Below are 25,102 nucleotides of genomic sequence, written 5' to 3' on the forward strand. Positions count from 1 at the left end.
TGCCGTGAACAAGCGTCTAAAAAAGGTTGTGGCCTCGCCTTCAATATCAGTCGTAGACTCCAGCCACTCCCCATCGGATGACTTAATACGATGAATTACCGACCTTTGGCGGTGCTTTGCCACCACAGAGTGGAAATACCTTGAGTTCCTATCTCCATCCTTTAACCACTTAATTCTCGATTTTTGTTGCCAAAACATATGCTCAACCCCCTGCGACCTCCAAAGTTGATCTTGAGCCTCACGTAACGCCACTAGATTGGCCTCAAATGGATCAATATCATAGCTCAACTTAGCATTGAGCGCACGGTCTTCCGCCACCTTCACCGAGTCAAAGATATCGCCAAATACCTCGTGAGACCAAGTGCGTAACGCTGCCTTGACACTCCGCAGCTTAGCCGCCAGGACCGTTAATGGAGGCCCCGAAAAACCCACGTTCGAGTTGCACCGCACTACATCCAAAAACTCGGGCTTAGACGTCCAAAAATTAGTAGATACACAATCATTAGTAGAATTCTTTACACACAACAAAAATCACCAGTTACTTTTTTGACACAATCAAAGAATTAGTTAATGATTTCTAAATATTTTTGGTTGACCAAACAAATAGTCATTTGCTTTTGGTGTGTTATAAATAAAACATAGCTGATACACAAAGTGATACAAAAGTATTAGACACAACAAAAACACCAGTTACTTTTTTGACACAATCAAAGAATTAGTTAATAATTTCCAAATATTTTTGATTGAACAAATAAATAGTCATTTACTTTAGGTATGTTATAAATAAGCCATAGGTGATTCACAAAGTGATACAAAAACATTAAACACAATGGAAATTACTAGTTATTTTTTTTACACAATCAAAGAATCAGTTAATTATTCCAAATATTTCTGGTTGATCAAATAAATAGTCATTTTCTTTTGGTATGTTATAAATAAACTATAGCTAATTCAAAAAGTGATATAAAAGCATTAATCCAAAAAATTGGAATAATGTACTGGTAAGAAAGGATTATTTAATAAAAGAATAGCAACAAAGGGGATCATATACATTTATGATATTTTTGTAATAGTAGTTTGTTTTCATTCTATCCTTGCATTATGTATTGAAGGTAAAAATTAGTGTGTTACAAGTGCCAAGAAAAGTCTAATAAAGAAATGTGGTTTAGGTTGTGTGTTCTAGAGAATCATATTGGACTTTTAAAAGGATAAGATCCCCACTCTCCCATATTTAACTTTAGAATTCTATTTTTTTTTATGACCAAAGTAAAAGTTATATTTTGAAGTCAACATAAATATATCTACTTATATTTTTAAATTAAATGGCAAATCTAGGAGAGGGATGCTAACCTTTAAATTTGATAAATAGAAAAGTAGATACATAGAGGGGGTTTTGGAGTCTAAGTTCTCAAAAGTTACAAATAAGCATAAGTTACAAATAAGCATAGCACAACCAAATCATTAACTCTAAGGAAATTGAATATAAACAATGTGCATTCAATCTAATCTAAGAACCCTTAACATGAGTAGTAAAATCTTGAAGTCCATATAGAACATTAGTTGCTTTATAATTTTGTAATTTGAAAAAGTATTATGCATACAAATATGCGTGTAATAAATGAGTATTTTGAATTCTGATAGTTGTTGATAGGAAGGGTATAGGAAGGAGTGGGAAAGTTTAGTGTAAAAAAAAAAGAGTATTTTGAGTTCATGTGTGACATATTTAAATTTACTTGGTGGCAATTTATCGATACACAATTTCCACTTATCTCCATAAAAATTTGTATTCCTACAATTAGAGGGAGCATACTGTTGTACTTTTTCTAAGCATTAAACCAAAAGTCAATTCAATGAATGTTGCGTTAATAAGATCAACATGCTTGACAGTATCCAAATTGCATAGTATATCCCACACACACAAGAAAAAAACAAAAAAAAAAACATGCAACGGTTCATAAATAAGTAACACCACTAGTTATTGCCATATATCATATAACTCTTGCTTCTTTTTTGCCTGAAGACAAACAGCCATGGAGGTTTTTCTCACTTCTTTCTTGATCCTCATAGTTCTCTTTGTTTCTCTGTTTATTTACATCTTTTCTCACAATCGCAGCTCAAAACTACCACCAGGTGCACTGGGATAGCCTGTTCTTGGAGAAAATTTGAAGTTAGCTGCATCAAGCCAGAGAAGTTTATTCAGGAGAGAGTGAAGAAGTATTCAAAACCTCCTTACTTGGAGAAAAAATGGCAGTATTTTGTGGAGCAGCAGGAAACAAGTTTTTATTCTCTAATGAGAACAATCTTCTAGCAACTTGGTGGCTTGCATCACTAATCAAGCCTTTACAATTTCTGTCTCCTGGAGAAAATTCCTTGAAGGAATTCACTGCAAAAAATCGTAGCTCTATTGAAGAAATTCTGAAGCCTAAAGCTCTAAAACATTATATTCCAAACACGGATTCTATGGCTCGTGATCAGCTCGAGACTGATTGGGCTCCTCTTGAAGAGGTGAAGGTTTATCCTTTGTCCAAGAAGTATACCTTTTCATTGGCCTGTATGTTTTTGGGCGTTGAAGATCATAAAGTTGTTAAAACATTGTCTAATTCCTTCAATGTTGCTTTATCTGGGATGTATTCTATCCCAATTGATTTGCCTAGGACGGCTTATAATAAAGCTTAGAAAGGAGGCAAGATAGTAAAGGATGAGATTTTAAAGATCTTGAAGAAGAGGAAAACAGAGCTCTTAGATAATAGGAATATTGCTGCTGAAGGTTTAGACATGTTATCTCGTTTGCTGCTTCAAAGTGATGAAAATGGTAGTTTCTCTAAGGAAATGATGATAGCTAATAATATCATGGGACTTCTGGTTGCTAGCTATGATACCACAAGTGCTGCAGCAACCTTTGTCTTGAACTATCTTGCAGAACTTCCCCACATTTACAATCAGGTCTATAAAGGTTATACCCGAAAATGGTTTTGACCCTTCAAAATCTTCTCCACTACTTTGATTAGCAAGGCTTCAATTTAAATATTTCTATCTTTTAATTCAAAATTTCAGATTCAACTTGGTAAGCTAATATCCAATAGCTTAACTAATTTTGGAAACTTCTTGCATTGAGAAGAGATGGTGGAGATTTTCGAGTCCAAAGGTCCGCAAAAGCTGCTGAATTGGAATGATGTTCGAAAGATTAAGTACTCTTGGTATGTGGCATGTGAAGCGATAAGATTAACACCACCTGCCCAAGGAGCCTCTAGAGAGGCCATTACAGATTTCACGTATGCTGGCTTCACGATTCCAAAAGGATGGAAGGTAATGATACAATGTCAATTATCACTTCCAATTCCAATCAATTTTAATTGATGCTAGAGCAACAAAATTTGTAAAAACAACTTTGTAAATGTTCTTTGTCAGATATTTTGGAGCGTATACTCGACACATAAAAATCCCAGATACTTTCTGGATCCAGAGAAATTCGATCCTTTAAGATTTGAAGGAAGTGGACCTGCGTTGTATACTTTTGTGCTGTTTGTTGGAGGATCTCGAATGTGTCCGGGAAACGAGTATGCGCGATTGGAGATAATGTTCACGTACAATGTGGTGAAGAAATTTAGATTGAAGAAACTTATTCAAGATGAGAAGGTTATATATCGCGCTTCCCCTGTTCCGCAAAATGGTCTTCCTGTTCAGCTCTTGCCACACAGGAAATAGACTGCAAACATTCTGGATGAACATGGTTGTGATTGCATACGTTGATTGAAATCAGTAAGACCTGGAAATGCAACGGTATAACCATGAAATAGTTCATCTTATTCCAATGTGATAGTCGTCTGCCATTATTATTATCATATACAATCACTAATATTACTATTTCCAAAGTTGAGCTTTCATATTGGTTTAGCTTAAAAAGTACTTTAATGTTACCTCTAGGAATATTACCCGCTGAATTGTGGAGCATCATCAAGTAGCATTGTCTGCAATTCTTTTGCGTCAGGCCTTTCATGAGGAGAAATGCTAACACAAAGCATAGAGATCTTAAACATTGATAACATTTGTTGATGAACCTCTGCAGATGTGTTTCTCACCTAGGATCAAGGATTTCATCCAAGTGATCATGTTCAATTTTGTCCTTTACCCATTTCACCAACACTATTCCTTCATTTACAGCTTGTTTGCCTGTTAACAACTCCAGCAAAATGGCTGCACAACTAAAGATATTGCCATAGCTGGTAATTCTCATGATGTATGCATGGTCTACCGTGGGCATATATAGAGATGTAAAATAAGACATAATATAGAAAGAAACATGTATCGAGGGCTTCAAGAATCACATTGACTGACGTATCATTTCTTCTTTTAAAGATCTTGTTGGTTCAAATGATCGTTAAATTTGCTGTTGCTGCATGTCTCAAAGTAACTATTCTGGTATTACAATTATTAACTACCTGAATAAGTAATCACTAGCATTTTCCCATATTAAGTTGTAATTTTTGTATACTCCCATCTGCTTTTACGCAAGCTTATCATTCATGTCTTTCTAAGTTTTTTATCTGACATTGAAATATTCGCTTCAAGGTTATAGACAATGAGATCTTTTCTTGACCTTTTTATCTGAGGAATACAATTCAAGAATTTCCATTTTAACAAACCAGATGGAGATAACATTGCCTGGAGTGGACATAACCCACTGCTCCAGCCACTGCTGGAAGGGTCTCCAAGCTCTTTGAAGTATCAATAACTTTACTGAGCTCAGCATCTTGTATTAAAGGCTCTGAAAGTGATCTCATAAAGATACTTCAAAACTCTATTTGCTTGTCTGAGAAATGAATATTTGCTTTGGATGCATCTGCTAAAGCCTTTTATGATCCTTGAGGTTACTGGAAGGTAACTTGGTAAACTCCAAATCTGAATCTGTGGACTGAGATGACTAATTGGGGATATCTCTGGTAAAGTTTGAAAATAAACATTGATGAAGCAATGCCTGTATAGGGTTAAGGGGGCAGAAGCACTTTCTTATGTGAGCTGAGTACAGCCTGTGGCCTAGGTAAAAATTAGATGAGCCAGAATAATGGTACAAGTTTCCTACCACTCTTTGGTACTTAAGTGCTGCAAAATATGCTTTTAGGTCCACCAAAATTGATTATTGTTAATCATTACAAGCCCTTTGCCTCTGCTTCCTCTGTTATGGAGGCTCAACTGTGACGCCCCCACTTCTCCCTAAGACGAACCAAAGGGTATCCGCGGGACGCTTGCCCAGCTCTCGCCAAGACTCAAACAATTCCATTCAAGCTTATTACCAGTCTACACAACACAAGTAAATAACTTAAATACAGTAAATGCGGAAGCGTTCAAGCTTAACAATAGTCATCCATTAACCAACCCGCACGTCGGGTGTTCAAAGTACATCTTAAATTCCAAATATACATCACGCCCCAAACGTTACATTTCAATTCCAAAAATACAACCCAAAACCAAGGGCATAGCCAAAATGTAATAGAAATCCTAAACAAAAGTACATCAGGAGGGTTTCTCCAATACATCTCCGAGTTCAATCCTGTTAAGGAAAACAAATCTACAGGGTGAGCAAAACGCTCGTGAGGCCAAGAACACACATGCAAGCACGTAGTCCAGATAACAGTCCAAAATAACAGTTCGAGAGATAATTACAAGTAATTAATAAAGCCAGTGAGAGTAAACAGAAACAATTCAAGGATATAGTAGCTCTCAGGAGCTAAGTTCCACTTGCTGTGTCGATGACATTCGTATACCTCCCCGCGATGACACTCCGTCAACCGGGTCGGTATTTTCAATCCGTAGAACTCCACTAACTTCCCATCCGTCCACCGTACACCGCTCCGGGCCCGCACGACATTTATAAGGCGATACTCCACGAGTATGCCAAGCAAGATCTCTCAATAGATCAAGCTTATCATGTGAATCTCATGGCTCACCGAGGTTCCCGACCAAGCCCATGCCGGCTCGAGTCCCAAGGTCGGCCTATGAGTTTGGGCGTCCCCCATGTACATGTAAATGTCGAGGAGATTCACTCCAACGACGTATGCACTCATAGCATACCAAGTCATGTATACAAGTATTTGACAGGTCCAAGCATGTAATTCAGGATATGTAAGTCTAGCAAGCCAGGCCAAGTATGAATCAATTATTTCAAATTAGTACGAGTGCGATAAAGTACACACTCTATCCATTTTATCAAAACCAGGTAGATTAAGCAAGACAAGCATGTATCAAGTTCACAGGAGTTCAAGTAAACAGGCACTTGACACTCACCAAGTAACAAGTAGTCTCAATCGAAATTTAAGCGTTCACCGTGGGATCCTCTTGAGGGTCCTCATGTGCGCCTGAGCAAATAATAGTGAAGTATCACTCATATATCCCAATTATCAAGGTAGATTGTACACTAGTACAATCTAAGAAAATTTCATGAAAACAAACCTCAATTACTCGTAAATCGAGGTTTAAATGGAGTTTCTTAAAGTACACGGGTAATCGAGTTTTCACTTTGGGAAATCAAGTATAAAACGTTCAATAAATATTGAAGGAATAAGGAGTACTCGAAAACTCCCTTCCCTTGGAATTTGGAAAAACTTCAGGTTTGATATGATACTTTGAAAAATCGTATCTCACATTCCACATGTCAAAAATTGGAAAACTTGGTGTCGTTGGAAACCTCTTTGAAAGTACTAAAAGTTATTAGAAGGCACTTTTCCATGATTCTAAAGGGAAGATACTCAAAAATGAGCTCAAAGTTACTGTTTCCGGGCATTCAAGGTCGTGTCGGGGTTGGTTTTTCGCTAACTTTGGAAATCCGGAAAAATTCACACGTTCTGAACCAGCCTCCGAAATTTGTAACTCAATTAAAGTTGCAAGTAAGGTTTATAACAGAACAAGTGGATCAAGAATCAGAGTTTCGAGCACCGAGATACGGTAGCTCAAAGTTTGGGAAAATTCGAAACTGTTGAACAAATTTCCAGATTTGAGTTTCCGACTTTGGGACTTTAGTTAGGTATCGAAATGGACTTGAATTGGTACAAAATTTGGCAGTATAGTACTCCTATATAAAGGGTATCTCTCTATCAAAATTCATGGTAAAATGCTTTCGGAAAGGTAGTCGACCAACCAACTAAAGTTTCGAAAAATCTCTAAGGCAAAACTGCCTTGAGTTTTTCGTTCTTCATTTCCAACATTTGGCCCAGAAAATCCTTCAAACTTGGTTCATTTCTATAGGAAAAGCCTAAGAAACATTCATGGTACATTTGGTAGGTGTTTAACACCAAAAAATTTAATTAGCAAGTCTACACCAAGCCTTGCATCAAATCTGTCCAAAAGTTAGGGTTTTCAAGAGCAGGGCAGGTTCCGTATTTTGATCACAAATCACTCAACTTAACTCGGAATTGAGCATGGTTTATGGAGTTTGAAAATACATTCATAGAGCTATAATTTCACAGAATAAATCATTTTGAAATTCGGCACACAACTAGCTCGAATTCGAGCCTCAAGTTGCAGCCTCAGCATTTCGTTCCAGGAAAACAGAGAAACAGAACAGCCGACTTTAAATGGTTGGTTCGGCTCACATACATGGAACCAGAACGTGACTTTTATACCATTGGAAAGGTGGGAATGTCTAGTTTCAAATTCCGCTGACGGCACTTGATTTCGACGTCGGAGCACAGAGTTATGGACGAAACAAGTGAGCTGTCTGAGCATTACGGGAACAGTTTTCCAGATTTACTAGCCTCACGAAATTAATCCATTTGACCAACCAAACCTCAATATTTTTCAATGAAATTTTATACACCATCTATACAACATATAAACATCATATACCAGCAATTAAATCCCCAAAATTTTGCAGAAATAGGTACGTTCAAAGCAGGGGTAGAATCGAAACTTTTTACCCCATGCACACCTTGAAGTTTATACTAATAATACACCATTAATCTACCATTTTGAGCACTAAACCAACATTAAATCCATCATCAAGCATGAGATCAGCCCTCAAGACAAAGGTGGGAGTTCATAGAGCCCACCCATTTCATTTTACACCATAAACAAGCTAACCAATGGCATACTAGAGCTTAATCACGCAATATAACTTCCACAAGATAAGATTCTATGAGTTGATCATTATGTACCTCCTTGGTGTGCAAAGACCAGAAATTTCGGCCCTCTCTTTGCTCAAAAAGACCGTGGAAAGCTCCTTGTTTTTGTAGCTAGATGAACTCTCCAAGTGACAAGCATGGTGGTCTTCAATTTTGGTGTGAATCTATGAAGGTTTGGTGCAAGAATTGAAGATGAAAAGTGGCAACTTTTGTGTTGTATTTTACAGCTGATGGTTCAGCCAAGAGAGAGACTAGGAGAGAGTGTGTTTGATCCAAATTTGGCTTCCTAAGGAAGATACAATGTGTGGTGCAAAATCACTCCAAAGTCAACTCTCCTCCGCGCGTATACGCGCGCGTTTTGGGCTCGATTTCTCTCGAGTTTATTTCACTAGTGCACTAAACCTCCTGTAGACACCAAAATTTTAGTGTTAGTTTTGTTTTGTTTTCTTGTATTTTCTTTAGTTTTTTTTATTTATTGTATTTTATGTTATTAGTTTATTTTTTATTTTATTTTTGAGTAATTTTAGCGTAGGAATTTATTGAAAAGAAAAAGAAAAATCCTTCACAAAAATATATTCTATTCCTTTTCAAATGCAAGTTATTGTTTATCAATTGAAAAAAAAGGAAAAAAGAGAATCATCAATCGGAAAAAGGAAATTAATTGGCATATTTATTTTATCTTTTTGCTCATTTTTATTTACTTTTATTTCAGTGTTTATTCTTCTTTATATTTTGTTTATTACTTAACCCTTTGAAAAAAAAAAAAAAAAAATAGAGCCGCGCATGCATGCGGCATATAAAAACATTTGCAGAAAATATGGCAAAGGTATGATCGGATGGCCAAGGAAAAGGTTGGGGAGGAGATTGATTGCTGGCCATTGAGAGCAGGGTTTAGGGGTTATGAACTTGGTATAAAAGGCTGAGATAGAGCCGCAGCCAAGGGGAGAGGTGACGGCTGAAATCTGGGGAGAAAAAAAAGAAAAAGGACTGAGCGTAAGGAGAAGGAGTGAACCAAGAAAGATGGGAGTTAACGGCTGAGAAGAAAAAGAATAGCGAAGGGAGGTTTTAGATAGGGTGACGGCGGAACAGAAAACCAGGGGGGAGAGTTAGAGAGAAAGCCGAGAGAGAGAGAGTTGAGAGGGTTAGGAACAGCGGCTGAAAACAACCGAGAGAGAGTTGGGGTTGACGGGCTTGAGGAGGAGCAAAAGAAAAACAGGAGAGGATGGCTGAGGATAGCAAATAGGTGTGACGGCTAGGGTATTAGTGGAGAGCTGCCGTAAGAGAGAAAGGAGGTTTTGGGGAGGCTAGCTGGTGGCTGGGCAAGAGAAAAAACGCAGAAAAGAAAACAGAGGGGGGAGGTTTCGGTTTCAATGATCGGCGAGGAAGAAAATTTCCAACCACCACAGCAACCATTTCAACTCCATCCGCCGCCTGCCCAGACTCCTCTTCATGCTATCATTGCCACCACCGCCCGCAAACCTCCATAACCACCTCCCGCGAACCTCCCACCACCAGTCTGCACTTGCTGCTACTGCTGTCCGACGACCATCACCAGCACCACCACCACTCCGGGTTCAAGATAACTTCAGAAACTGAGAAGCACTGTAAGTTGTCTCCTTAAGATTCAGTTCCTTTCAAGCTTTTGAAGCATGTCTTCCGTGATTTTGCTTATGGCTACATTTCCGTTGGGGTACTCATTTTCTGGGCTGGGTTAAATATCTTTAAGGGGCTGGAATTGAAGATTTCGACGGGTTTCATGGTTCTTAGTGGTGTTGCTTTGTTGCATTCTGTTTTGCTGCTATCCCTGATGGCCATCACCCCAGATTTGCTGATTTAAATCTTGCAATAAAAGAGTAGATTTTGGCTTGATGATTGAAGGAGGGGGGGGCTGGATCTTAGGTTTGTTTGATTCAGGAGTTAATGATATGTTCGGTTAGAAATGAATCGATGCCTAATGCAGAAGAGAAAAATCTGAAACAAAAGAAATGTTTTGCATGCTGTTAGCCCCTCTCTGCCCAGATTTTTTTTTCTTTCCCTTGGCATGATATCTTGAGGATGAGTTTGTTATACTAAATGAGAGCTGGGAGATTAGATTTTTGTTGCTAGCCTTTTGTCATGAAATGTTGCGCAAATCCCTGGAAATCAGAATTGCAGAAAGTTGCGTCTAGTTTTCCTTGCTACATTTGCACGAAAATTTCAGGAAAATGAGCGTCTTTTGCTGCCTGTCTGGATGCTGAAGTGGGGTGTTTTGTTTAGCTTCAAACTATGATTTTAGTCTATCTTCGAGCCAAGCTGCATCTTTAAGTCCGAAATCTGAGAAGGAAACGGAAATGCAGCAAGTTTCATCTTTGTTTGTTGCAAATGCTTCTCACGGCTTTGCATGAATTAGTTGCAGAAATTTGCAGCAAGGAGCCCTTCCCTATGGCTACTCTCTGTTTTGTTTATTTCGTTTTGCGTGATTAGTTTTTGTGCATGATGATGGCCTTAAAGAAACTAATAAATGTTGAGTTTGAAGCCTTGTTTAAGATGTTTGGGTGACTAATGAGAAGCATTTGCAGAAACATAGCAACCAGAAATGAAGAAAACATGTTGCATTTTAGTTGCAGAAGTCTGAGCCATACGTAGCTGCATGTTTTTGCATGAAAATAATTTCCAAAAATTGCACCTTGACCCCTTGGCTTCTATCTAATGCTTCTATGGCCCAATTAATTGAATAATTTAATCAATTTTGTCATTCTAGAATCTTGATTGCTCTTGGCATGCTTTGATATGATTTTGGGTAAAACGTTTAGTAAGTTTAGAATGAATTCGTAGTTTTTAATAAATTTTCATAGACTTATAGCTTTGATTTGAATTTTTAGTGGAATGTTTGAATTTTGTCATTCAATTGTAAGATGGGGTTTTTATTCATTCCTTATGAATTTTATCATTTGATTGGAGGTCTCACTTTAGGTCTTTAATTTTTATTTTATTTTTGTAGTAATAATAAATTGATCTCTTGAATGGGTCTTTGTTTGTTTCAATTTGATGAATAGGGGTCGTTCACTTTCATTTGAACGTTTTGTTTGAAATTTCATGTTTATTTCATGTTTATTTCCGTTTCATATGATTTTGTTAGTTAAAGTGGTGCCTTGACCTTTTTTATTATTTTGGAGGGTAAATTAGTAATTTCACTTCGTTAGGGCATCGATTCAAGGGAGGTACACTCTATCCCTTATATTTGCACTTCATTTGACCCTACGTGCTCCTACGTGTTATGTGATTATGCATGTCTATTTCGCTTTCCTTGCCTTTCCTTAATTCCTTGCATTTATTTCATTTATTTTTATTTTTATTTAAGTTATTCATTATGGGGTATGTGTACACCTCTTGGCTTGTAATAGATAGGGCTTGGCGAGCAATTTGGTCCATTTTCCCCTTCCCCTTTTGTTTTAGTTAGCAAATGTAATAGATTCATTAGCTTGGTTGCATGCCTATGTGTTATGTGTTAAGTGCTTTATTAAGCTCTTGCATCTAGTCGAGCATGCTAAGTGTTATGTGCTACGTGTTTATAAGTGATTCGCATGTCTACTCGCTTTTTATAGTCATGAATGAATGTGATGGATGAATGGATGTCACCACACTAGTCCAATGCTAGTTGTGGCCCCCTTTCCCGTCACCACACTAGTCCAACGCTAGTTGTGGTTCATTGTCCCGTTTTCCACTAGTCCAACGCTAGTAGGAAATTCTTAGAAAGGGCTAGTCCAACTCTAGACCCAATAGGCCGTTCCCCTTTCGTTAGTGCATATTTGCATGTTCACTACATTTTCATGCATTTTTCTTAGTTTTTATCATTTGGCATGCTCCTCGAATCCCTTTTCCCCTCATTTTAAGGTTTTTGCATCTCATGCTAGGTATAGTGTACATTTGCCTGAGAGTCCCCTTTCGACAAGGGAAACGAGCGAGTGTGGCTCCACAAATAGCCTTAGCACGCTAGTTCCCCCCTTCTAATCAAAGGGAAGATTAAAGTCACAAAGTTAGGACTCCCCGTTCCCGTCTTGATGCATTCCTATAGGAATCATGCATTTTATTCATTCACTACCACATGCACCTACTTTATATTCTATCTCTTTTTCTACATTCTCACTTCACACTACTTTAATTTTGCACGTTTTCATTCAACTACTCACACTCTATACCATATCACTCGCACACATGCACTTTATGTTATTTTCACATTATCATTCTTTACTCACCTTACCTTGTAAATACATTGGCACACCTCCACTTACATCCAATTATTTTTATCACTTTTCTCACTTCACACAAACTCACATTTTCACATGGCATGCATTCCACTCATTTTTACGTCATTTAGGATTATGTGTGACCTCTCCAAAGGATCATTATTGGGCTTCACAATTAATGTGATTGGCACCACTCAACCTTTGAAGAGAAATTTCCCCCATGTTCCCCTAGGTCTAGGTTTTTGCATTCATATAGTCATATCCAACACGCGATACATACCTTGGGTAGAAAAATTAGGAAAAGTTGGGTTAAGTCATGCAACTAGCCTTGGCTAGGGTGAGGGAGTGCCTTAGGCCTTGCCTTTGCCTTCTCCCTTATCAAATATGACCCCTGATCCCTCTTTTTGGTTACGTAGACCCAAAAGTTCTTTAAAAGGGTTTATTTACTTTTTTTCATTCAAAAACAAAAAATCATTTTTGGGTGACTTGCTACACCCTAACTCTATACCAAGTGACGACTCCATTTTTGATACACAAAAAACCCTTTTGAACTTTATATGGCCAAACCGCCGCATTTCACAATCCCACGGCCTTTCATTTTTCACTTTAACACACGTTCACATTCATATCTCACACACCACACTACTTCCACACACAACATCAAAAAGTGGGGCGCGACACCTCCAATACACTTATATTCATATAAATACTATTCACTATTAATTGTCCCAAAATAATGGTCTAAAATCCCTCAATTAAAATCGCGCGTGTGAAAACGCGTACCACCAATTTAAGCGCGATAACATGAAACTTTCGAGAAATTTCTATAACGATTGTACTACTAACTATCACTTGAGTACTTAAACATAAAATTACCTATTTTAGGACCATTGTACAAGTCTCCAATTTTCCAAACTTATTGTACTCTCAATCGGTTAAAATTTTCCAAACGCGTTTTCACTTTTCACTAAACAAGCTTCTAAAAAAATAATTTTTGAAACGAGACACTTTAAAAATATAACGAAACTATAATACCATGTACTTAGATCTAATAAGGCTAGAAAATATTATTCGTGGCAAAAATCCAAATAAATAATTAATTTAGCCAAAAATAGGGATTTAAAAATAATAGTTTTTCGAGTCCTCACATCAAATATGCCAATAATTGAAGAAAGCTAGAAATGTGACATTACCTGAGTTGGATGCTTCAACCTTCCAGTGGTATCTAGAAATTTTCCCTCAAATCAAGTTACAAAAGTTTCACTTCAATCAAGGTTCAACAGTTTCTCAAAGTTATTAAGTTATATGGAAGTAAAAATTGCAGATTAACAGTTTTTTCGGTGTCTCAAATTCTTGAATCTTTTTGAACGGACAAATTCTGACTTACAGGTTAAAGTAACACTACAACAAAAATGGCCTTTCCTGACATGTCTATAAGAACACTTGCTGGTTTGTGTCATTATAGCATTCCTATCATGACACTTATTATCAACTCAATAATATATATTTTAATTGTTTTATTTTATCTGATATAAAAATAATAATGTGCCTTTAAACTACCTATCATGACACTTGAGAAAATAGGAGATGTACCAAAAAAAAGAAAGACACAAAACGACATTGTTTGATTTTGGCGGAAGATTCATTTGCCAAAACACTCAGTGAAATTCTCAAAAGTTTCATTTTGCTGACCAAAAGACTTAGTGAAAATTTTCTTCTTCTCGTCTCTCTCACCTCTCCGCAAACAAGCTATCTCGGTGGATGTGGTCGTATGTTTATACTAGCAACCTCCTCTTTCAAGAATTTTGTGTCTTCTTCGTTTGTCAGACTCCGATATTGAATCAGGTATTTGTCCTCGTCAAATCGTTTGATGACAGTTGCAGGAATCCAAGCACCTTGAAAACCATCTTCATCTATTCTAACTTCAACTATTGTCCCTCGGCTAAATTTCTCTTGTACTGTTTCTTTGCTAGGCTTTCGTTTGGCTGGTAATATTGACACTTTCTGCAATCCGAAAAATAGTAAATTTTTAAGCTAAAATTGGACTGATTATAAACAACCAGACAAAAACAAGCAGCCATGCGATAGTTAAGATATCTGGAAGGGCAAGCAAGGAGTGAAAGTTAGAAGATTGAAGTTCAATATTGGCAAAGCGGGAAGAGGTTGGCATATGTTGTTAAAAAAAGAAAAAGTGGTAAACACAATGAAGCTATTGTCCATAACCTGTTCGATAAAATGTCAATTCCCCCCTGTATTTCCTTTTTTTTCTAAATTTCTTTTAATGTTGTGGCATTTTCCCTTAAAAGCTAGATTACAAAGGCTATTTATGTCTTCTAAAATTGCATAGAGTAGGACGAACAGCTAGGTTGGGACGGCAAGGAAATGCTATTGTGTTTTTGTTACCAAAGGTTTGGCATTTGTTGTATGACTTGTATGTCTTGTTTATGCTTTCTACAGAACATCATTTATGAAGTGCTTTATAGTTGAATGCTTTCTTTCCTGTATGTTTGAACAGGAGGAAGCATATGTTGAGTTCCTTCGAGTAAGGAGGCTTCCACTTGAAGAGAGAAAAAGCCCAGATGATATTTGTGATATTGTCCCACAGGTTGTTCATGAACTTATGTTTGAATCTTATTCTTTTCATTTATGCATTTTTGGCCTTTATACTGGCTACATAAGGACCACCCCCTTCCTTTTCTACATGCATGTGTGTATTGCTGGAGAGAGTGGATTTTTTTTTTTTTGGTTGAAGGAGGTAATTTTGTGAGGCTATTTTGTGCTAGTGATTTATGCAAATACCTCATACAAAAAGGCTTGTGTCTGGAATACCTTATGTAGAGTTTCTGCTTGATGGATCCTTTACTTTAAAGTTTCTTCTCTCTATGTTAGTTTACATAGGTATGGGTATATGCATGAGTATGTGTACCTCTTTACTGAATCCTGGTGCCACCAATGATATGGCTTTGTTGTAGGAGAGGAAAATGAGGAGAAGCCAAGTGGAACATTTAGTTATCATCTAATGAAGTGTAAATTATGACAAAAACATACATTCCCCTGCTTTTCAAATTTCCTTTTATGATGCTAGCCACATCTAACTATGTTAATTTTCCAGCACCTGATGTCTTCAAATATATTGATTCTTGGTCAATACTAATCCTTGCTTTGGTGCCATGAGTAACAGTGAGCTGCAGCTTAAACATAACTTTGATTTGTTTGGTGGAAAATACCTCACCATTAATTCTGTATCTTAGATACACTTTGGCTTATGGTGTCAATAAAATGATTGGAATTGCACTTTGCAGATAAGGTCAGCTACAAAAAAGGATCGTGATGTCATGGAAAAAGGGCTTAGAGCTTTTGTTTCCTACATTCGTGCATACAAAGAGCATCACTGCTCCTATATTCAGGCTAGTGAATTTTATGGTATACGCTCAATAGGAATCTTTTTTTTTCTTGGAAGACTCATTGTTCCTTTCTGCAAGTGGAAAGAACTTGAGATTGGGAAATTGGGCATGGGTTATGGCTTATTGCTGCTCCCTGCAATGCTTGACCTGAAGCATCACAATCTTTCTACTGAAGGTTTTACACCACTTGAAGATATAAGCCTTGATGAGATCAAGTACAAGTAAGAATCTTCTCAAAGCTTTCAGCTTACTTCATAGGATTTGACACACTTGCTATTAGTTAATCATTTTGCTCTTTTAGTTCTGGAATTTCCCTTTGGCTTTGGGATTTTTCATTTTTTTTCTTTTTGGGTGGAAGGCAGGGTGGGGATGTGAAATGTCAGCTTAACCTCTAGTCCTGCCCATGGAGTCAAGAACTATATATTTGGGTCTGCCACCCAATTGTGGTTTTATTAGCCTCATCTCGTCAAGGAGAGTTGGATCCTTTTGAGGCAACAACTTGAATATGCTAGTTATCAACACACATTGAGAAATTTAGGATGCTACTGTATGAATGTTCTAGTGAAATTTGTTGTTGCATTTACTTGGTTGATGCTAAAAATTAAGCTTAGTATCCTGAATCATTCAAACAAGAATGAGCATGCTAATTGTCTTACTGGACTCTCTTTTTTAGTATACAGTGCACTAGATAATCGGTAAATCCATTATGCAGGGATAAATCTCGTGAGAAACAAAGGAAGAAGAACTTGCAGGCAAAAAAAGCAGCTGAACAACAATAGAAGGTACAGAAGCCAAAAGCAGCCTCAACCACTACATCCACTGTAATGAGGAAGAAAACAGCCAATCAAAGACATGCTTAATCAGTTGAGGATGATGACGAGATGGCACAGGAATACCGCTTATTGAAAAAGCTAAAAAGGGGTGCTATAAATGAAAGTGAATTTGCCAAATTGACTGGAACTGAAGATTTTCTTTGAGACTGCTTGAAGCTTGTCTACTGGTAGAATATCAGCCAGCTGCGAATGAGAGCACCTTAAATAAGCATTAAGGTAGAAAGAGAGTCTTTCAAGTTTGTGCACATGAGAATCTTTTAGTACTTGTTTGGGATTTTAGTACTTGCTATGTTAGTACTTGTTACCGACTTTTAGTTCAACAAATTATATTTAAGTATTGACTTTTACTTTTAAATTACTATATGCATTTTGCTCTTTGAGATAATTTTACAAGTCCTTTGGGTTTCTGATTGACGGAATGTACAGTAGGGAGCACTACCTGCAGGTTACTTTTATATTAAAAACAAAACCTCCTGGCAATTAAAAGTGTCAGCATAGCTCAGCTATCTTAATGTGGTACTACAGCTATCTTGACATTTTTGATTATCAAAAAAAGGGATTTTGGTTGGCAGATGGGACGATATAACAGCATAATATTCTTGACACATTTGAATGCTACGAGCATATCCCCACATTGGAAGGGACAACACTCGTCCGAAGTACGAGGAAAGGTAAAGTGTCAGGTTAGATTATCTATACTAACACTTTTAAATGTCGTTAAAGGTAATTTTTGTTGTAGTGTAAAGATTGATGACGCTCTTTGATATATTGGTAAAATTTCTCCTTGCATGTCTTGCTTCTTATTACTTGATCATTATATATGTTGAGTTCTTTCTTTGACTTTTTGTTTGGCAAAGAGACAGGCCTTGTGGTGGAGTACATCTTAAAGGTACGTTCTATGTGCAGGTTATTGTTCACTGCTCATTGCATTTAAGCTTGTTTGTTATTAAAAGGTTAATTTACATGTCCATCTCAATGGCCATGACTTATCTGATATGTTGGAATGTGAGCTATTCATTGGACCATAGTGCCAATTTAATCTATTTTTTGGGTTAGATTCTTGCATGCTTTGCTATTAATTGAAACATGTCATTTGTTGTGTAAGTGTAACAAATATTGGAAAGTGATATATCCATTGCTTTAGCTTTAGTTTTAACAGTTAATGCAAATTGGAACTGTGAAAATGCAACTAGATAGTAAGAAGATGATTGAACGGAAATTGGAAATGAAATCTCTTATTGGCTTTTATATTGACTAGAAAAATAGGTGAACTTCAAACACAATGAAACCATCTAATGTTTTGTGAACTTTTACTTCTTTTATAGATTGCACTGATGTGCTCTTCAGTACGTGACATGAACTAAAGTTTGGGGATGCTAAACATACCTTCCTGTGCATGCAAATTTTTGTGAAGTGACATATACGAAAGTGGATTAGCCAATTATGAATTTATAGGGACCAATCAACTCTTGTATCACCTCATGTTCACGAAATTATGTTAGATTGCATTGCAGAAAAATTTGTTAAATAAAGTTATTACACCAGCAAGGAAAATAACTACAAGTGTTCTCTCTTGTTTGTGTTGATGTTACACTAAGCAATTCTTTTGTTGTAAATTTGCATGATTATATCACCGGCTTAACCAAAAATCAAGGTGTGAGAACCCTCACTTTAAAATACAATTTTTCTAAATTACATGCCTTGCCCTAAGATTTAAATCACATATAACATGTCCTTATATTGCATTTTACATGCATTATAACATTTCTTTACATTGCACTTTATTATTCTTATTTGGATTGTAACATTTCCTTGAGTTGGTTTTATTTTATTTCACCACACACGCTTTGACCAAGTATCCTTTTATTAGTGGTAGGGACTTTATATAATAGTTTAGAGGTGTTAAATAGGTATTGGTACATTTGGAAGGGTAGAAGCATCATTAGTCAAAGATTAAGGGATGAAAGAGTCAAGATTGGGCCAAGTGGCAAAACCCTAGCCATCCACCTTGTTTGACCAAAGGATTAGAGGAATTTTAAACCAACTTTTCTTCATTTTTTTCCTCCAAAAATTCGGCCATCTTGAAGCTTTTCAAGGAAGGAAGAAAACTCCATCTTCTTGCTATTCCAACCTTAGTTTGATCTTGAACAAAAATCATAAGACCAAGAGCTTGAGTTAGTGAGTGATTGGCCTTCAACCCTAGAGTGTGTTTTCAAGCTTGAAGCTTTTGGTTTAGTGGTTGTTTTGGGTGACTCAAGCTTCTTACAAGAGAGGTATGTGATCCTTAATCTTTGGTTTTATGGTGTTATATCAAGTATTTAAAGCTTTGAGGGCAAACTAGAGGTAGCATGGATGTTGTTTGTGGTGAAAACTCTTGAACTAAACAAGTGGTCGTAGGGTTAGTTAGTTTGTCTACCATGTGTTTGATGAAATGTTTGAGCTTTGTTCATAGCTTTCCTTCATGTATTAACATGTTTTGGACCCTTTTTGAGTTAGAGATAACACTTGACATGATGTTTAAGTTAACTACTATGTAAGAATGAAGGTTGGTGAGATAAAAGAACTAGTGGACAGTTTTGTCTTCCTTGGCTGACCGGCTTTGAAGTGGGAGGTTTCTCCTTGATTTTGTGGTTCTTTTGCACCTTATTTAAGCCTAAGAATCTTGGCTAAACATTGGCTCTGTGACGGCCCCACCTCTCCCTAAGGCGTACCAGAGGGTTCGGCGGGTCGCCTGCCCAGCTCTCGCCGGGAATAATTCTCAACTATACATAAAATGATTCCAAATCCAAATTGTACAAAATATAGGCCATCCAGTCACGTGCACAAGTACTACAAGTCCTTCCTTCGCCTTGAGCCCTGTGGAGGGGAATAAAATATTTTTGGGGTGAGCTAGAAGCTCAGCGAGTAACCAGTAAAATCAATAATCAAATCGGTTTAACAATAGTTCATTTCAATGATGTCATAAATCAATGATGTCATAAATCAAATGATAAGTTCAAAAACAATTACAACATTTACAATACATTAAATATGGAGTATCAATAATTCAAGAAACATTTACAATGGAAAGCGATAGTAACATTCATGAAAAGGATACGGCTCACAGGGAGCAATTCATTCGATCATTCATTCGTTCTCCTGACATTCCCCTTATTCCTCCAATCATTTGAAAATTTCATTTTTATAAATAAACCCTCGTTCGTTCGTTCATTCGTTCATTTCATTCACCCCCTCCTGGCAATTGGCCAGGCTCCACCAACCTACAAGGTAATACTCGAGTATACCGAAACGTTCACCCAGGTCCCTAATCGCCCGACCGAGTCCACTTCTGGCTCGAGACGACCGGTAACAAGGGGCAATGGCCAGTTCAGCCCAAAAGGCTTACATTCATGCGCAAGTAGCATTTAATCATTAATCATTGAAAATTTCACATTTATTTAGGTCGAGTGCGATAAAGTACACACTCGCCTAGAAAACTCGTTTTAACAATCATTGAAAGCACTTAACACATTATCTACAGCAAACAAGGAACACTCATATGCAAGCACGCATGATATGCAAGAAAACAGTTCAAAAGTAACTTTGGAAACAGTTCAAAAGTAAATAATGCAGCAAACGGTTCATAAATAACTTTAGAAATAGTTTGAGGTCACTCACCTCAATGGCTCAGAAATCATCCATCATATAACATTGCCTTGCTCAAATCCAAGTCTTAGATCACAAACTCAATGCAAACAAGTCCCTTCAAAGTTCGGACAGCACTTTCCCTGAATTTGCTAACTTTTCCAGCCATCATGGCTTCATTATTTCCTCAGCCAGTCCCAAAGGTACACACACAACAACAAGTTCATCCAATAGCCATTCAGCAAGCTCCAAGTAGTACTAGTACAAGTCAAACTAGGGAAAAGTCCGGAAATGAAAGTTTAGCTCAAAACCAGAAAAATAGCTTTTGACATCCTTTTGCGGTAATGGCACCAAAGGCACTACGATCGTCGGATGAAGGTGAAAGACCCACCGTTTCGAAGCTAAGAGATAGAGCTACAATATTCCAGAAGGTCACTCAACCCAGTTTTGAGTGTAACCATGTCAAAAATGCAAGAAACTACACCAGAACCGGAAAAACAGATTCACAGAACGCATTCTAGCGGAAACATCATAAATCAGGCTCTCCAAGTCCAAATCCAGAAATTCCAAAACCAACTGAAAGATAAGAAGGAGGGTTAAATTTCATTAGAAGACCTCAACAACCAATTCGGAAGCCATTCCAGCCAAAACAACCAATTACAGGCGCAATTCTTACATTCGGGTAAAACCAGGACAGCAAGGGTAATTTCGAATTTTCTCATTCTACGCTACTCCGATTGACCTGAAATTTTTAGGCACCTCTAAAATGTCATTCCCTACAACTTTTATGTTTTAATCCAAGGCCAATTCGGCCTCTATCTATGAGCTATAAATTCGGCCAGAATGCACAATCATAAACCCTAACTTTCCAAAATTTCTTCCAAAACAGAAATTGTTTGCAATTAACCACTTTTTCCACCTCATAGAGTCCTTAAACATCATTTCCAATCACCATACATGACCATATAATCATATCCATATGAAAACAGAAAAATCCCCAAAAATTATAAAACTTCATCAATTCAACCACAAATCAAGAAATAATCCATAAAATTGCATCTCATACTACCACTAAGCATGATTTAAGCATCATTAGAGGAAGGAGAGAGGTCCTTCACAACTCACCTTAGCAACACAAGAGAGAAAGCAACTAGTCACCTTAACTTTCCAAACAACTTCACAACCAAGATCAACTCCACCAAACTAAGAGGTTTTATGGAGTAATTGGAAGATTAATCGGTTTAATTGAAAGATTGGGCAAGATTGGAGACTAGAAAATTGAGAGCTTTTCTTTCTTTCTTTGAGCAAGAACATTCGGCCAAGAAGCTTGCAAAATGAAGTGATTTTTGGGCCAATTTCAATTAAATGGTAAAGTTATGAATAGTAGTCAAACTCAAGACTAAATCTTATGGTGACACTTGTCACCTTTAGGTTTAAAACTTATCTTTTTGTCTCTCCAATACAAATATCTTAACACCTTGTAAAATAATATCACTTAATACAAAATTCCAACAAGTTGTAAAAAATATAATGCATTTACCGCACTTGCGGGTCCCACGTCCAAAATACGCTCTTAATTTCTCAAAAACTAACCGATACTAGAAAAATCATTTTAAAACTATCTTTGCTCATAAACTTTATCTGGGGAATTTTTCTAATAAAGAAAATGTAGAAAAGGCGGGCGATTAAATAAAATAAACCCTAGAAAATTAGAAAATTTCCGGGTTCTCACACTCATACTTTTCGGGGCGTCACAGGTTCATGGTTTGGTGTGAATTAATATGGAATTTAAGCAAGTAAAGTGGTTGTTTCGACCATTAGTGGACTGTTTGGTTCCTTTTAATGACTAGACTCTTATGGTTCTTTTAATCATTGTTGTGTATTGCATTTTTGAGCTCCAATGGTACTAGATAACTTGCTCCCCTGTATATGAACCATAGGATATTGAATTGGATGAATTTGAGCCAAAACAAGTGAAGTTAGCATCAAGAACTAGTGTAATTTTTCTAGGGTTTTAGGGCTGAGCAGGACTGGAAAATCAGCCAAATTATTCGAGCTACTGATACTGATAGGAGATGAACTAGAGTGTGTATTTGCTACCGTTGGAAAACCCTGTGTGTCTAGTTTCCAACGCCGCTGACGGCACCTGTTTCCGACCTTCCTACAGTGAGATATAACCATTTTCCCGAGACTGCGCTGATGCAACTGTTCTACCCGCGAAGAAAACTTTGAGCTTGAATGAAACTTTTCTTTTGCCCAACTTTCTTGCACTTGTCAAACTTGCTTTCTCATGAACTTTTACTGCATTTTGGGCCTAACTTGCATGGTTAATTGAGTAGATTTAACCACTCATTTGGTCACCTAATGAGCTCACTTTTGGGTTGGAATTGAACCAAGTTTGCTAACGATTTCACTCGTTGCTATAGGATTGGGAAACGGTGGTGAACGTAACCGAGGGACTTGACGTTTGAACACTTCATTGCTTGATAGGTGAGTGTTCCATTACTTGTTAACTGTCTATATGAAATATCTGTGTACTTGATTGGTGACTGCTTGAGCCAAACATTGTTTTGATAAATATTGAGGCGAGTGTGTACTTTATCACACTCGATCTCCCTCGATTCCACTGAGACTCTGTATACTGCTATTATGAGATGTGATTTCTCTATATATGACTGTGTTTGAGTTGATTTGGGTGATATCCTATCAACTACCGCCACTATTTGGGTACCCAACCTCTTAGGTGAGTCGGTCGTATCGAGCCAGCAAGGGCTTGGTCGAGAAAGCAGACAAACCTTAAGGACTGTTTACTGAAACTGGAAAACGGTATACTCGAGTATTACCTACTTACTATTTGAGGAGTTCGGGCCCGGTAAGGGGATTGACTGGTGGACGGAAATTGGAGAAAATAGAGTTCTACGGACATTGTATTCTTTAAATGCAAACATTGACGGAGAGTCAACGGATTCTTGTATGATCAAGCTCAAGTGGATTTGGCTTTTGGAAGCCACCCGTATCCTTGAATTGAACCGTGATTACATTGTTGTAGTACAATACTGTGTTTACTTGTTTACCTTACATCTTTATCTGGCTATGTGCGTATCTATTTATTTGGAACCTCACTGAGTTTTAACTCACCCCACTCCCTTTGTTTTCCTTAACAGATGTGGGATGGACATAGGGGCAAGAACTTTCAAAACTTTATCTTTTGCTTGAACTTGTACTTCGAGTTGTAACCTTTTGCTTAGTTGACTTTACTTTTGACTCCTGACTTATGTTATGTAATTGTAGTGTGGAGTGGTAAGTTTGACTTTTAGCTTGACATTCTAAGTTTGGAAAGTTGGCTTCATGATTATATGCCATTAGGGTTTGTACGCTCATGATTTGAAGTTATTTCTCTGGTTGTCTTGAGTTGCTAGTTCTTTGATCGACCGAGTCCCGGAGAGAGCTAGGCAGGCAGTCCGCTGATACCCTAGGGTTCGCCCTTGGGAGAGGTGGGGCTGTCACAGGTGGTATCAGTGCCTAGGTTTGAATTGGCCTGGGCGTGTTAGGAATTTTTGACTTGAGGATTATATTTGATTATTTCCCCTTAAGAGTACTTAAGTTTTCTCTACACTTTGTGTAGGATGGATGGATATAGTGGCCCTAGTGATAGTCCAATTGGCGAGCCACCCCGTGGAGTACTCCCGATGATTAAGTACCAGATTAGGCCCGGAGGTGCTACCATACGTTAGAGTCCAGCCAATCATTTTCGACGTTGCTAGTGCCGCCATACTTATGCCTACCCCAATACCGTAGTTTTGGCCGTAGTAGAGGAAAGGAAGGCCCTAGCGAGGGACAATGCTAGGCTTGAAACTGAAGTGATCCAACTAAAGGAAACTAATAAAATGCAAGCCGAGCGGATTAAGGAGCTCGAGTATGATATGGTCGAAGGCCAGGAAAGGATTGATGATCTTTGCGCGCAGTTGGGGGAAGCTCAAAAGCGCATGGTTACGAGAGCTATGAAGGTGAGGACTAGAGCCGAGTCGATTCTGAACATTTATGATGACCTACTTGGAGATGTGTGTGAGAACCCGTAATTTTTCCCATTTTCTAGGTTTTATTCGGGTTACTGGCATGTTTTCTGCATTTTCTTTATTCAAAAAGTTTCTAGATAATTTTTATGAGTAAATATAGTTTTTAGGTGAGTTTTCTAGTATTGGTTAGTTTTTAAGAAATTAAGAGCGTATACCGGACGTGGGACCCACTAGAGCGAAAAGTTCGGAAAAATTCGGCCAGTTAGGTTAAGTTTTGGATACTGGATTTAATTTACCGGGTGTTAAGAGATAATTAGAGGTTACCAAGTGGATTGGTGTGAGAGGAACAAAGAGATAGAGATGCATTAAATAGGGTGACAAGTGTCACCATAAGATTAAATCTTAAGTTATGACTGCTATTCATTCTTTTACCATTTGACCAAATAAACCAACAAAAAATTACCAAAACTATCTTCAATTTCCAAGCTCTTGAAGCCGGCTCTCTCCAAGGAAGAAAGAAAGAAAAGCTCTCCAAATTCTTGAGTCAATCTTGCTCAAATCCAACAAACCCACCATTTAATCTTGCTTTTGTTCCATAGAAACCCTTAAGTGAGTGATTGTGAGGTGTTTAGTGGAGTTGTTTGGAAGGCTAAGGGGATTAGTTGCTCCCTCTCTTGTATTACTAAGGTGAGTAGTGAAGGAACCCCTCTCCTCCATCTAATGATGTTTAATTCATGATTTGTGGTAGCCTAAGAGGGAATTTTGTGGATTATATCTTGATTTTGGTTGAATTTGGTGAAGTTTTATAATTATTGATAATTTTTCTATTTTCATATGATTATTATTGTGTGGCTATGTATGATGATTGGAAATGATATTGAAGGA

General features: G+C 37.5%; 1 pseudogene; it reads left to right on the plus strand.

Moving 5' to 3' along the window:
* The first annotated feature begins 2,030 nt into the window (after positions 1–2,030).
* LOC113757205 lies at positions 2,031–3,705 on the plus strand (annotated as a pseudogene).
* Positions 3,706–25,102: the final 21,397 nt, after the last annotated feature.

Source organism: Coffea eugenioides, unplaced genomic scaffold (genome assembly GCF_003713205.1).
Source record: "Coffea eugenioides isolate CCC68of unplaced genomic scaffold, Ceug_1.0 ScVebR1_2839;HRSCAF=3941, whole genome shotgun sequence".
Lineage (NCBI taxonomy): Eukaryota > Viridiplantae > Streptophyta > Magnoliopsida > Gentianales > Rubiaceae > Coffea > Coffea eugenioides.